Source organism: Barbus barbus (assembly GCF_936440315.1).
Source record: "Barbus barbus genome assembly, chromosome: 14".
Classification (NCBI taxonomy): domain Eukaryota; kingdom Metazoa; phylum Chordata; class Actinopteri; order Cypriniformes; family Cyprinidae; genus Barbus; species Barbus barbus.
Window position 1 is genome coordinate 1139371 of NC_136742.1, and position 12875 is coordinate 1152245.

At 39.9% G+C, this 12875-nt stretch overlaps 1 pseudogene across 1 annotated transcript; it reads right to left on the reverse strand.

Annotated features, from left to right (window-relative positions):
• Window positions 1–250: 250 nt before the first annotated feature.
• On the reverse strand, window positions 251–9650 carry LOC306879993 (annotated as a pseudogene). Its single transcript has 7 exons — window positions 9528–9650; window positions 9144–9272; window positions 6319–6511; window positions 4147–4263; window positions 3216–3392; window positions 1950–2065; window positions 251–455 (listed from the first exon to the last, which is right to left on the reverse strand). The product of its transcript is annotated as an uncharacterized misc_RNA (transcript).
• Between the last annotated feature and the right edge of the window lie 3225 nt (window positions 9651–12875).

Genomic DNA, 12875 nt, shown 5'->3' on the forward strand with positions numbered 1-12875 from the left:
CGATTGATTAGATTATAATTAACGTGGCAAAGAGACAAACAATCTTATTGATACAACCAGTGTATGCATGTGGAGCTCTTCATGTTGAGCTTAAAAAGGTAATTCTCTTGGAAACTAAAAACACAGGCTCTAGAAGAGTCCTACAAGACTCACATCAACACTTGGCACATACTCTACTGTACTCTAGAGCACCAAAAACAACAAAGACCCTGTCTAAAAGTGTTAAAAGCACTTTAAGATGGGTGACGGCTCAGAAGCACTTCCTGAAGACGATCTGCGGGCCGAACTCCTCGTACTCGTCTGCACCGATCCAGGCGCCGCAGAGGTCAGCCATGTTAGCCAGCGCCGCTCCACATCGCTCGGGCTCCTGACCCTCACACTCAGATCCGCCGGACACAGGAGCCGCATCTCCTGCTGCAGACGCACAGGGAGCCCCGGCAACAGCGTGTTTCCACCTACGACACACACACACACACACACACACACAGAGAGAGAGACCGAGAGACACACACAGAGACAGACACACAGAGACCGAGAGACAGACACACAGAGACCGAGAGACAGACACACAGAGACCGAGAGACAGACACACAGAGACCGAGAGACAGACACACAGAGACCGAGAGACAGACACACAGAGACCGAGAGACAGACACACACACACACACAGAGAGACAGTGACAGACACACAGAGACCGAGAGACAGACAGAGAGACCGAGACACACACACAGAGACCGAGAGACACACACACAGAGACCGAGAGACACACACACACACAGAGAGACCGAGAGACACACAAACACAGAGACAGAGACAGACACACGCAGAGACCGAGACACAGACACACAAACACAGAGACAGACACACAGAGACCGAGAGAGACACACACACACACACACACACACACACAGAGACAGACACACAGAGACCGAGAGACACACACACACAGAGACAGACACACAGAGACCGAGACACAGACAGAGACCGAGACACACACACACAGACCGAGAGACACACACACACACAGAGACAGAGACACACACACACACACACAGAGAGAGAGACACAAACACACACACACACACACACACAGAGACAGACAGACACAGAGAGACACACACAGAGAGAGAGAGAGAGACAGACAGACACAGAGAGACACACACACAGAGAGAGAGAGACAGACAGACACAGAGACACACACACACAGAGAGAGAGAGAGACAGACAGACACACACAGAGACCGAGACACAAACACACACACACACACACACACAGAGAGAGAGACAGACAGACACAGAGACACACAGACAGATACAGAGACACACACAGACAAATGTCCATTTAATCTTTAATATTTGACCATATTCTTTACAGCCAGTGTAATTTCTTGAATATGTGAACATCAAAACGTGTAAACTCATTTTATTTTGAAATGGCGATGAACAGTTAGCATATTGATAAAGATATTGATGTATTCTCCTGTGTTTGCGTAGGTTTATAAATGATTTACCTTACAAATCTGATGAAATGGTGCACATTGCGTTCCCAGATGTTATAATAAACTCAAACACACAACAACATGCAGAGATGGAGTGAGGCGCTCCACACATGTAAATAGCAGTTTGTGCGGAGCGTTTATTTACTGTGAACCGAGCCTGACACGCACGTAACCTACACGCATGTAAATACACTAAACCTGCATCGCATACATTTATTTAATTGAATTGTAGCGTTTGTGAATTCACAATAGCACTGTTTTATGATTTTTAAATAGGTTTAATATCATGCAGCCTTGGAAAACGGTCTAATAATGCGTTTCATGGATTCTTATTGGTGAAATGCACCACTTCTGGTATTTAGCAGATTACTCGATGCAGGCAAAATGAAAGGATTTTTAAAAATCGAATACTGGAATAGAAGTACACGTCACACAGGACCGCAAACTCACCTGACAGCAGGACGTTTCCCACAAAACTGCGCCGCAGGTCGATGTCTGACTGCAGGACGGATCTGAAGACGCTCTCGTGCATCCCATAATGATCTCGCCCGATCAGCTCCGGTGCCCTGTGTGACCATAACAGACGGTCAATCTCAATAAAACTCCTGTGCCACACAAACACAGACTCACAGCCAATTCATTCAGGGGTAGGGACGGGCAATATGAGCTTAAAAATACATCATGGTAATTTCTGGTATTTAGATCAGCAAAATAGGGTGTTGTGAACATTATGTAATACACACGTAACGTAAATGTACGGTGGCTGAGAGAGCTCAACGTGCTGCAAATAGAAAAAACACCTGCAAACTAAGAAAACATCTTCAACAGTTTGACAGCAGGTGCTGCAAATAAAGTTATTTATTTGTTTGTGTTGAGTATTTGCAGCACCTGCTGTCAAACTGTTGAAGATGTTTTCTTAGTTTGCAGGTGTTTTTTCTATTTGCATGCGTTTTCTGAAGTTGCAGCGCGTTGAGCTCCACATATGCATAGCAGAAGTAATACGACTGAAGACGACACTCCAGGAAATCCCTGATATGGACAAAGGTATCAGTTATTGCTGTAGCCGCTTTAAAAAATGCAGAGAGAGAAATTGACTGAGGAAACTTGAAGACAATAAACGCATACTGCAACAATACATGGCACACACACACACACACACATGTTGGTTTTTGTGGTTTATGGGGACTCTCCATAGGCGTAATGGTTTTTATACTGAACAAACTGTGTGTGCTATTGCCCTACACCAACCCTACACCTAAACTTAGCCCTCACAGGAGACTTTGTGCATCTTTAGATTTAAAAAAAAACACCATTTAGTATGTTTTTTAAGCCTTTTGAATTACGGGGACATAGGCAGTGTCCTCATAAACCACATAAACATGCACACACACACACGCGCAATGCTAATCGACATTTTAGCCTTTATCACTGTACATAATACTATAAAATATTAAGCTTTCTGCCTCATTCTGTAATATGAAACCACGTCTTTGTCACAAAGTTATTTCAAACACTGGCCTTATGAAGTTAATTTGGAGAAAAAGCATGTCAATAAATGATATGTTCTGTCTAAATTGCTTTAGAGCCAGCAGCTTTACAGTATATGAAAAAGCTATATAAAAAAAACATGAAAAAGAGTGTCAAACAGAATCTGAGCTTCAGACACTGGTCTGCAGTGAACGCAAGACTCCAGCAGAAGCGGAGGCACTCAGTTACCAGAAGCACTCAGAGGACAGCGAGACGATCCGCCCATCAGGAAGTGTAGTGCACCTCTGAGGCGCTCTTCAGCTCAGAGTCGTAATCCAGCGCCACACAGCAGCACCTCTCCTTCATCTCGCGCACGATCTCCAGCTCGGCAGACGTCTGCATGCATACACCCTGCTCCAGCAGCAGCACACACAAAACACCATCAAACAGCTGCAGGAAAAACAAGGCAGTTCTTATCAACCTCTTAACGTTCCTACAATTCTTTGTTAAAAAAAAAACACAAAAAAAACAAGAGTGGCTGATTTGTTTGTGACACTTAAATAATAGCAAACTGCATAGACTAAGATTCAGCACTAGCGTCACACAGATGACATGCTTACCCGTTATCGTTTATCCATGCTGACAGTCGAAACTAACCAGTGTTGGGGGAAAACACATTACAAGTGATGCTATGCTAGAAACACAATCAGTTACTTTAGTCAAGTAACTAGTAAAACTTTTTTTTTTTTTTTTTTTTAACTTCTAATTTACAAAAGACATATCGCAGTTGCTTTAAAATAAGTAACGCAAATGACTTTGTTTTCCCGTTTATTGACGGACTCCTGTCTCAGTGCACTGGCACTTCCTCCAGACTGAGGCTTTTCACTTTTGGTGTGAAAGGGCCTTTACGGTCACCAAAAATACAACTTATTAAACAAATAGCAAGCCCAACTCATGTGACAAAGTATCGCAAAAAATACAATGCATTACTTCATGAAAATGTAACATTACTTACTTTACATCGAGTAACAAGCTTGTAATGCATTACTTTTAAAAGTAACTTTCACCAACACTGAAACGAACCATTGGAGAAACACTAAGTGTCACTGTTTCTGTGATGTTTGCCCTACAGTTTGGCTAATTGAGTGCGCGAGTAATTCTCAGCAGTGCTCTTGTGCACCTTCTGGAGCTGCAGGGTGACGTGGGATCCGGCCAGGTCAAAGCGCTGCACGGCCTGAGGCAGACAGTAACCCTGGAACACAGTGACTGACGCCGTCACCAGAGTCCGGCACCACCCCTGAACACACACACACACACACACACACACACACACAGTCAGACATCACGGACACAGATCTCACAGAGAGCTCAGAGCAAGATGAGTCATTAGGTTTCAGAACATTTCTACAGTAAAAACAGCATCTAATCCCACCAAATAGCATGTCCTTATAATTAGAGATACACCAACATTTTGGCCACTGAAACATTTGACAAAAGGGGAGGAGAAAATTAGAGAATTTCATGTGAAATGATCCTGGTTTAAATTAAACTTAAACTGATAGTTCCTTCAAAAATGGAAATGCTGTCATGGTTTACTCCTCTCATGCCGTTCCAAACCTGCGTGGCATTCTTTAGTCAAAAGATCTTGTTTAACCGATAATGTTAGTTTCCAAACAACTGCCACTAGCCAATGACTTCCATGACTTTTGCCATACTATGAAAGGCAAGAGCTACCATCAGCTGTTTGTTTACCCACATTCTTCAGAATATCTTGTGTTCAGCAGAAGACAAACTCAAAGAACAAACGGAAGGTCAGTAAATAAAAGCATTCATTTTTGGGTGAACGGTCCCTTTAACATGGTAAAGGTGTGACTGTAAATGCACGAGGAGGAATCCAAACGAGCTCAACACGGGTTAATTTCGTTAATGAAATCTACGACGAAAAATGTTCGTCAAAGATCTTTCCCCCTGACTAAAATGAGACGCCAAGGTTATTAGATGAAAACTGAGACTATATAAACACGCAATATTGTTGACGAAATGAGACGAGACTAAAATGTAGTTAAATGAAGAACACTTTACCTAAATCTTTTGATGAATAAAAGTGGAGCCAAAACATTTCACACTGCTGTACAAGACTGCTTTATGTTCATGTTTGCGGTTGACACATCCAGAGCTCAAGTCCCCCAATCAGAGCTTTTCTGTTAAACGGATAACAGTACTACATGGACAGCAAGTACTATACAGAGCTTTTCTGTCCAAGTAAGCTGGAGTTCAGCAATCTCTATTTGAGGTGTTGTGCTTCAAGTGTCATTTATCCAGTCTGTTCTGTCGTGGATCTCCACTGTATTGTGTGTGATTGCCTCGGTGCGGCAAGTCGTTCTTTGCCATTGTTTTAAGAGAAACTATGCAATTTGGAATTACTAGTAGGAATTTCTGTTTTACATCAGTTCTCATAACATAGACAGGACAAATGTATATCTCAAGTTTTTGGTGTTTGTAGCCTCTGATATCCTTTTATAAATATGTACACTAGATGAGGTAAAAACCATGCATATGATGCAAAATTCTACTGATTTGTGCTTATCGGTGAAAGGGAAAATTGATGAAATGTAAAAGTAAATTTCCCAAATAACAATCTAGCTCAAACTCAAATTTAGCAAAATAATTTATAATTTTAACCATTATACAGTAAGACGAAAATGACAAAAATGTGTAATGTGTTTAAGTTTCCACTGACTAAAACTAGACTAAAATGCTCAGACATAAAACTAAAGTTGACAAGGACAAGTTGACTAACATGTGACCCTGCAGCACAGAAGCAGTCATGAGTAGCACAGCTATATCTGTAGCAATAGCCAACAATACATTGTATGGATCAAAATTATACATTTCTCTTTTATGACAAAAATCATTAGGATATTAAGATCATGTTCCATGAAGATATTTTGTAATTTCCTACTGTAAATATATCAAAACTTCATTTTTGATTAGTAATATGCATTGCTAAGAACTTCATTTGAACAACTTTAAAGGAGATTTTCTCAATATTTAGATTTTTTTGCTCCCTCAGATTCCAGATTTTCTAATAGTTGTATCTCAGACAAATATTGTCCTATCATAACAAACCATACATCAATGGAGAGATTATTTATTCAGCTTCAGATGATGTATAGATCTCAATTTTGGGAAATTGACCCTTATGACTGGTTTTGTGATCCAGGGTCACAAATATGATAAAAACTAAAAACAAAAATTACATTTGAGACAAGACTAAGGCTAAATTAAAAAGAGCTGACAAAATGAACCCTACTCTAGAGCAGTAATAAGTGTGCAAGCGGAGCCGACTGACCGGTGGTTCGTCCCGAGGGGTAGAGCTCCAGAACGGCCTGCAGGGCCACGAAGGCGAGCGGGACGCTGAAGGCCTCTAACATCAGCTCCACCGAGCGCTGGCGGTTCTGCAGCGGGTTCATGGCAGCCTCGGTCAGCAGCACCGGATGATCCTCAGGAGACACACGCAGCTGCTGGAACGCATGATGCCAGATCTGCAGCGCACACACAAACGACTTTACTTAAACACCAGTTGCATAAAAGGCTTAGGGCCAGATTTATTAAACAGGGCAAATTAGCAGATGGGAGGGGAAACTGCGTGTAATTTACTAACAATGTGCACATTAAAGAACGCAGACGCAACAGTTAATTTCCATAATTACCAGCGCAACCCACCAAGAGCAGCACAAGATTACCACCTGCTTTAAATAATGCCACAAATGCTAGTAATTTGATGTGTGAACGTTAGTAAAATCTCGTTGCATGATTAGTTTTAATTCTCTCCCATAAATTTTGCGTCTGAAAGGGAAACTCCTACAAATGCATATTAAAATAAAGTCAGGTGCAAAAATAACCGTCTACATCTTTTCAGCGCTGATTCATCACTGCATGTCTTTAGTAAATCCTGACAGTACTATTTTAAAGCCAAAAGATGGTTTGCGCTGGAGCAAGCGGTTAGTAAATCTGGCCCCTAGACTAGTCTTACAAGTTAGTCATCTTAAGACTGTCACAACCAAGCCTGTTACATAAAATTTCTATTTTATATTCTGTATATACTCTGCTCAATACTGTATATAGCAATTCCACTGTACATTCTGTAAATCTTATCTTCATTTACTCTGCACTTATATGTATATAAAACACTATATTCTTGCACTTCTGGTTAGATGCTAACTGCATTTCATTAGCTCTGTACTTGTACTCTGCATAAATGACAATAAAGTTGAATCTAATCTAATCTAATCTAAAAGTGTCAATTGGTCTAACTTGAATCCAAAAAATAACTCCTTACCCGTTGGTAACCACTAGTTACTCAGACACCATGTTAAGACCGTCTTAACTAGTCTGTGTTATGCCCCAGGTCAGTCTTCAGTCATTTGAGCAGACCTGATGAAGCAATCATTTTAATCCTGATCATTTCTGCCTCTCATGATTTAAGGATAAGCATTGGTGATATCTGAATGCTAGTTTAATTTATCATTATCTTGCACTGGTCATGAACCTCCACAAGCGTTCATGGTAGCGGTTGCCAGATGTCAAGAGTTTAGATCCCCCAGTCACAACTTTTCTCTTCTATAATTTAACATTTTCTGTCCAATGTTTTACTCGCTATACATCAGAAAGAAAAGAAAAATTGAGGGTCTCAAAGCATTTGTAAAGGTTTGTTCCCTTACTAATACTGCATTTCTTTAAAAAAAATTTTTTATTGTGTCTTCTGGGTCAAAATGCACCCAAATGTGTTATGAGGGTTAAGAAAATCTGGCAGATAAAATCCTTCATTCAGGTCAAAGAATGACTACCTAGTCTCTAATAGAAGGGATGCTCCGATCGATCGGCATCGGCCGATATTCACATTTTATGACTCGATCGGTACTCATACATTTAGCCGATCTCATGTACAGATCACAATTTGCTGCAGTCATCGCCAGTGTGGAAATCCTGTGACATTTCAAGAAACAATGAAAAACTGTTATGTCGTGTAAACTATGTGGTGTATGTTTTGCATCATGATACTATGAATGTATGGTTCATTTTTAGCAGCAGATTCAGTGACGTTAGAGCTGATCTGCACATCACTGCACGTGTCTGTGGAGCGCAGGCTTAACGGCACCGGAGCTGATCGCGGCCACTCTATGAACCTTTATTAATAAAACAATATCTTTGGCCATATTAGCCTACTCAATAGCATTAACAGAGGCTTTACTCCTTTTAAACTTTATCTGGAATGTCACCGTTTCTGTCACTGCAACTTCCCGATCAGGCGAACGAACACACACACACACACACACACAAATGAAATCATCTGCCTAATGAAAAAATTGTGTTAATATTCCATCATTTGTGATTTATTTTATCCACCGGCAAATAATCAGAATGCATTGTTTTATTACCCGACCCGCGGATTATCTGCAGCGCCCGTGGATAACCGTGACACTACTCAGTTTTGTTCTTTCAGTAGTTTTAAATGTTTCAATTTTTCCTCTTCAGTCTTATATTGGACAGCATTAAACCTTATGAGTTACATCAGACTTCTCCATATTGAAGTTTAAATGTTTCTATGTTTTGTCCTCTCTCTAACAATCAAAACGTTCTCATCTTGAGCAGAAAAGAATAACAGTTTCAAAGTTTAAATTAAAATGGTGCTGCTGTTACGGCTCGCAGTCCGGATGGATGCACTTATAGAAGTATTTAAGGATAAAAGACTCGAGTTGCTTTAAAATATTCACAAGTCCTTTTCCTCGAGTCGAACAAAGTCTGGAGTCATTTCAGGTCAAGTCAAGTCTGAAGGCTATTAAACTGCGACTCTAGTCCGAGCCCATCTCTGCCTTGGGTTGCATCAGACATTTTGTTTGCATTTATTTTTGTCTTATATTAAGTATCCCTGATATACATAATGTTATGCATAAACACCATTTTAAAGGAATATTAAAATGTTCACTGTATAAGGAATAATTTTTATGATTTATATAATATTATTACATATGTTATATAAAGCTTGAAGCATCAGAATCGGTATCGGCCGATCACCATGACAAGAAATCGGTACTCTGTATCGGCTGCAAAAATCCTGATCGGAGCATCCCTATCCAATAGTACTGCCTGTTTGGGCGTAGTGACAGGACTCACCATCTCCATCTCATCCCAGTTGCTCACAATGCCGTTTCTGATGGGATACTTGAGGGTCAGCACTCCTCTCATGTGCTGCGCATCATGACCCACATACAGCTCTCGGTGCACACAGCCGTTCATTACCTCCTGCAACAAGAGATCGGTTCAGTCCAGACCAACAGAAGCGCTGAGGACCTCACACCGGCTCCGATTCACCTTCACAAAACACCACCAAAACAGCTGGACAGAAAACCATGTCGTTTAGAACCACTTCATGCCTTAGTCATATTTATTGTGTTAAAGCCATGATAGTTCCATTGTGTGACAAACAATCTAGCAGTTGAGATTTGCTTTATCCACATGCATACAGTGCACTCAGGTAAAGCAGGAGAAAGCGTTTACCTCATATTTGGGACGGCCGATGACTGTGGGGAACACTGTAGTTGGAAGGTCCTGGTCTGCAAAGCCAGCCTTCATCAGACCGGAGCCCGTGTCCAGCACGATGGGCGTCTTACAATCACTCATCTATCTCACAACAGAGAACAGACAAACAGCCGTCTCATAATAGACACTCTACTGCAAACGAGAGCAACTACACCGACAACTAGGGCTGAGTGATAGACAAAACAGATTTCAATATTTTAAGTGGTTTTGACATTAATTAGACCTTATAATTAGATATTTTGCCGATTGCTTTTGTGCTGGTATCTTGGCTGGTTTAGACCTGTCTGTGACAGCTCTATTTTCTCCACCGAATTGATTGATTGATTGAGGGGTATTTTCTGCATTAATTTACAATATTGGAGTTACCTTTCAAATAAGTAAGTTACTGTTTTTCCCATTTCTTTACTGACGCCTGTCCCGTCCTGTGTTGAGAGAAATCAGGAGACAGAAGCGCTTCCTTCAGTCTCTTTTGGTGTGAAAGGGCCTTTACAGTTGCCAAAACTTTTGGGTTTTTTGTTACTAAAAACAAATAAGCAAGTCCAGATGACAAAGTAAAAAAAAAAAAAAAAAAAAAAAAAAAGTAACAATGCATTACACGGTTACTCTATGGAGTAACATTGTAACGCATTACTTTTAAAAAGTAACTTTCCCCAACACTGAGGACAATTTCAGAACTTCTTAGATGTATGCATCTTTTAAATTTAACGATCAAATTTTAGACATTTAGTTAAGACGGCATAGGCCATTACCAATCAAACGGAATCAGTATAACAACATTATCTTATTTTAGATACAGTCATGGCCAAAAATATCAGCACCCTTGAAAAAATATGATCAAAGGCGGCTGTGAAAATTAATCTGCATTGTTAATCCTTGTTATTCTCCAATGAAAGGTTAGACTTGTTTTTGTTTTTTTAGATTAAGAATTTAAAATGGGGGGGGGGGGTATCATTATGAAATAAAGGTTTGTCAAATACACGTTGGACAATTATAGGCACCCCTAGAAAAACCTATGAGGAAAATATCTCTGAAGTATATTCTCATTTATATTCACAATTTTGAGCACTCCAGGGTGATTATGAACATGAAATTATCCAGCCATGGCTTCCTGTTTCACAGAAATATAAATAGGAGGGAAAACAAAGCCCAAATTCCATAATCCATAACCAAAGAATATATTTCTGATGTGCAGCAAAAGATAAATGAGCTTCACAAATTAGTGAAGTGGCTTTAACCCTCTGAGCCCGACAAACGCGAATACGCGTTTTGGGGCAGATTTTCCTGATAAGGCAGAAAAGAGCTTGAATTACTCTGCCATTTTTGATCGTTCAGATAAGAGCAATACACCATTCGAATCTGTAAGGGGTCTTTTATTTGTATACACATAATAACAACTAAATGTTGTGCTTTTGAAGAATAAAGAAAACAAACAGGGTGCGCTCTCGGTCTTCTCCGTCTCCGCGATCTGTTTTCAGAAATGCGTCACTAAAATGAAGTGTAACTCAGCGAATACTCAACACAGACACATGAGAGTTATCATTAGAGTAAAGCCTGAAGTGTCTTCTTTCAAATGAAGTAAGTCATATCGAAAACAAATATTCTGTGATGAAGTAATCCGTATGAAACCAACACCATGTTCAGTCTGTCCCGTCTAACTCATTGTTTCTAATGAGATCCCGCCCCCTCGTGTTCACATGCAAATAACCACGTGACCCGCGCGCGCTTGGAGACGCCCAACAACAAACACGGAGACTGTTCAACGCTGATACTGTTAGTTTCTGGAAGAAGACGCGCTGAGTAAAGGCTGCTGATGATCTAATGAGTAAGTAATGTTTATGTTCTGCATTAGTTAACTGTTATTGTGACATAAACTTGAACACATTACTAGTTGGGTTGTTCCTAAATTACAACACGATGAATGCTACGCATCTAAGAATGTTTAGACCATATTTATTATTAATAATCTGTTCACAAATATATTTGAATAGTGTGCTAAACGATAACAATTAGTTATCAGATATAAAATATCCTTTTTTTATAGTACGAAGTACATCCTTTTATAGTATAAAGCATGGGTGAGTCTATGACTGCAGAATCATATCCTCTATACTATAAAATCATACATGATGTTCAGGATGGCTATATGACTACAAAATCATAGTTGGGTTTTCCCCAAACTATAATTCCTGACTAAAATGTTTGAAATCCAGTAAAACATTTTGAATATGATGGGCAATTCATTATATTTAAATTTCATGCTTTTTATAAAACAATAAAAGTAATATGAGAGTACATTGTAACATGATGAATGCTACGAGTCTAAGTATGTTTACAACATGTTTATTATTAATAGCCTACTCTGTTCAAAAATAGATTTTAATAGCATGCTAAACAATAATAATTTGTTTCTCAAAAATAAAATGTCTAGAGAAGTGAAAATTCCCATTTCCACCATCAGGGCAATAATTAAGAATTTCCAATCAACAAAATGTTATGAATCTGTCTGGAAGAGGACATGTGTCTATATCGTCCTAATGCACGGTGAGGAGGAGAGTTTGAGTGGCTAAAGACTCTCCAAGGACCACAGCACCTACATCAGCACATGTTGTTTGGGAGGGTTTCAAGAAAACTCCTAGCTCATCCAAAAACAAACTCCAGGATATTTAGTTATCAGACAGGACTGGCACTTCAAATGGGACTGGCTTCTATGGTCAGATGAAACTAAAAATGAGCTTTTTAGCAGCAAACACTCAAGATGGGTTTGGTGAACACAGGGATAAAAAGCACCCCATGTGTACAATGAAATATACTGCTGTATTTGTGATGTTGTGGGCCTATATTTCTGCTGGAGGTCCTGGACATCTTGTTTAGACACATGGCATCATGGATTCTATCAAATACCAACAGATAAAAAAAATTAAAAATCAATAAGTGACTGACTCCGTTAGAAATCTTATAATTCGGATCTTCCAACAGTACAATAATCCAAACACAAACCTCAAAAACAACACAAAAATGGGTCACTGAGCACAAAACCAAGCTTCTGCTGGCCATTCCAGTCCTCTGACCTGAACCCTGTAGAAAATGAGTGAGGTGAACTGAAGAGAAGAAGCACCGTCATGGAACTGTGAATCTAAAGGGTCTGGAGTGATTCTGGATGAAGGAATGGTCTCTGATCTCTTGTCAGGTGTTCTCTAACCTCATCAGGCATTATAGGAGAAAACTCAGAGCTGTTAAACTGGCAAATGGAGGTTTCAAAAAGTACTGAATAAAAGGGTGCCGTTAATTGTGGCCGATGTGTATTAG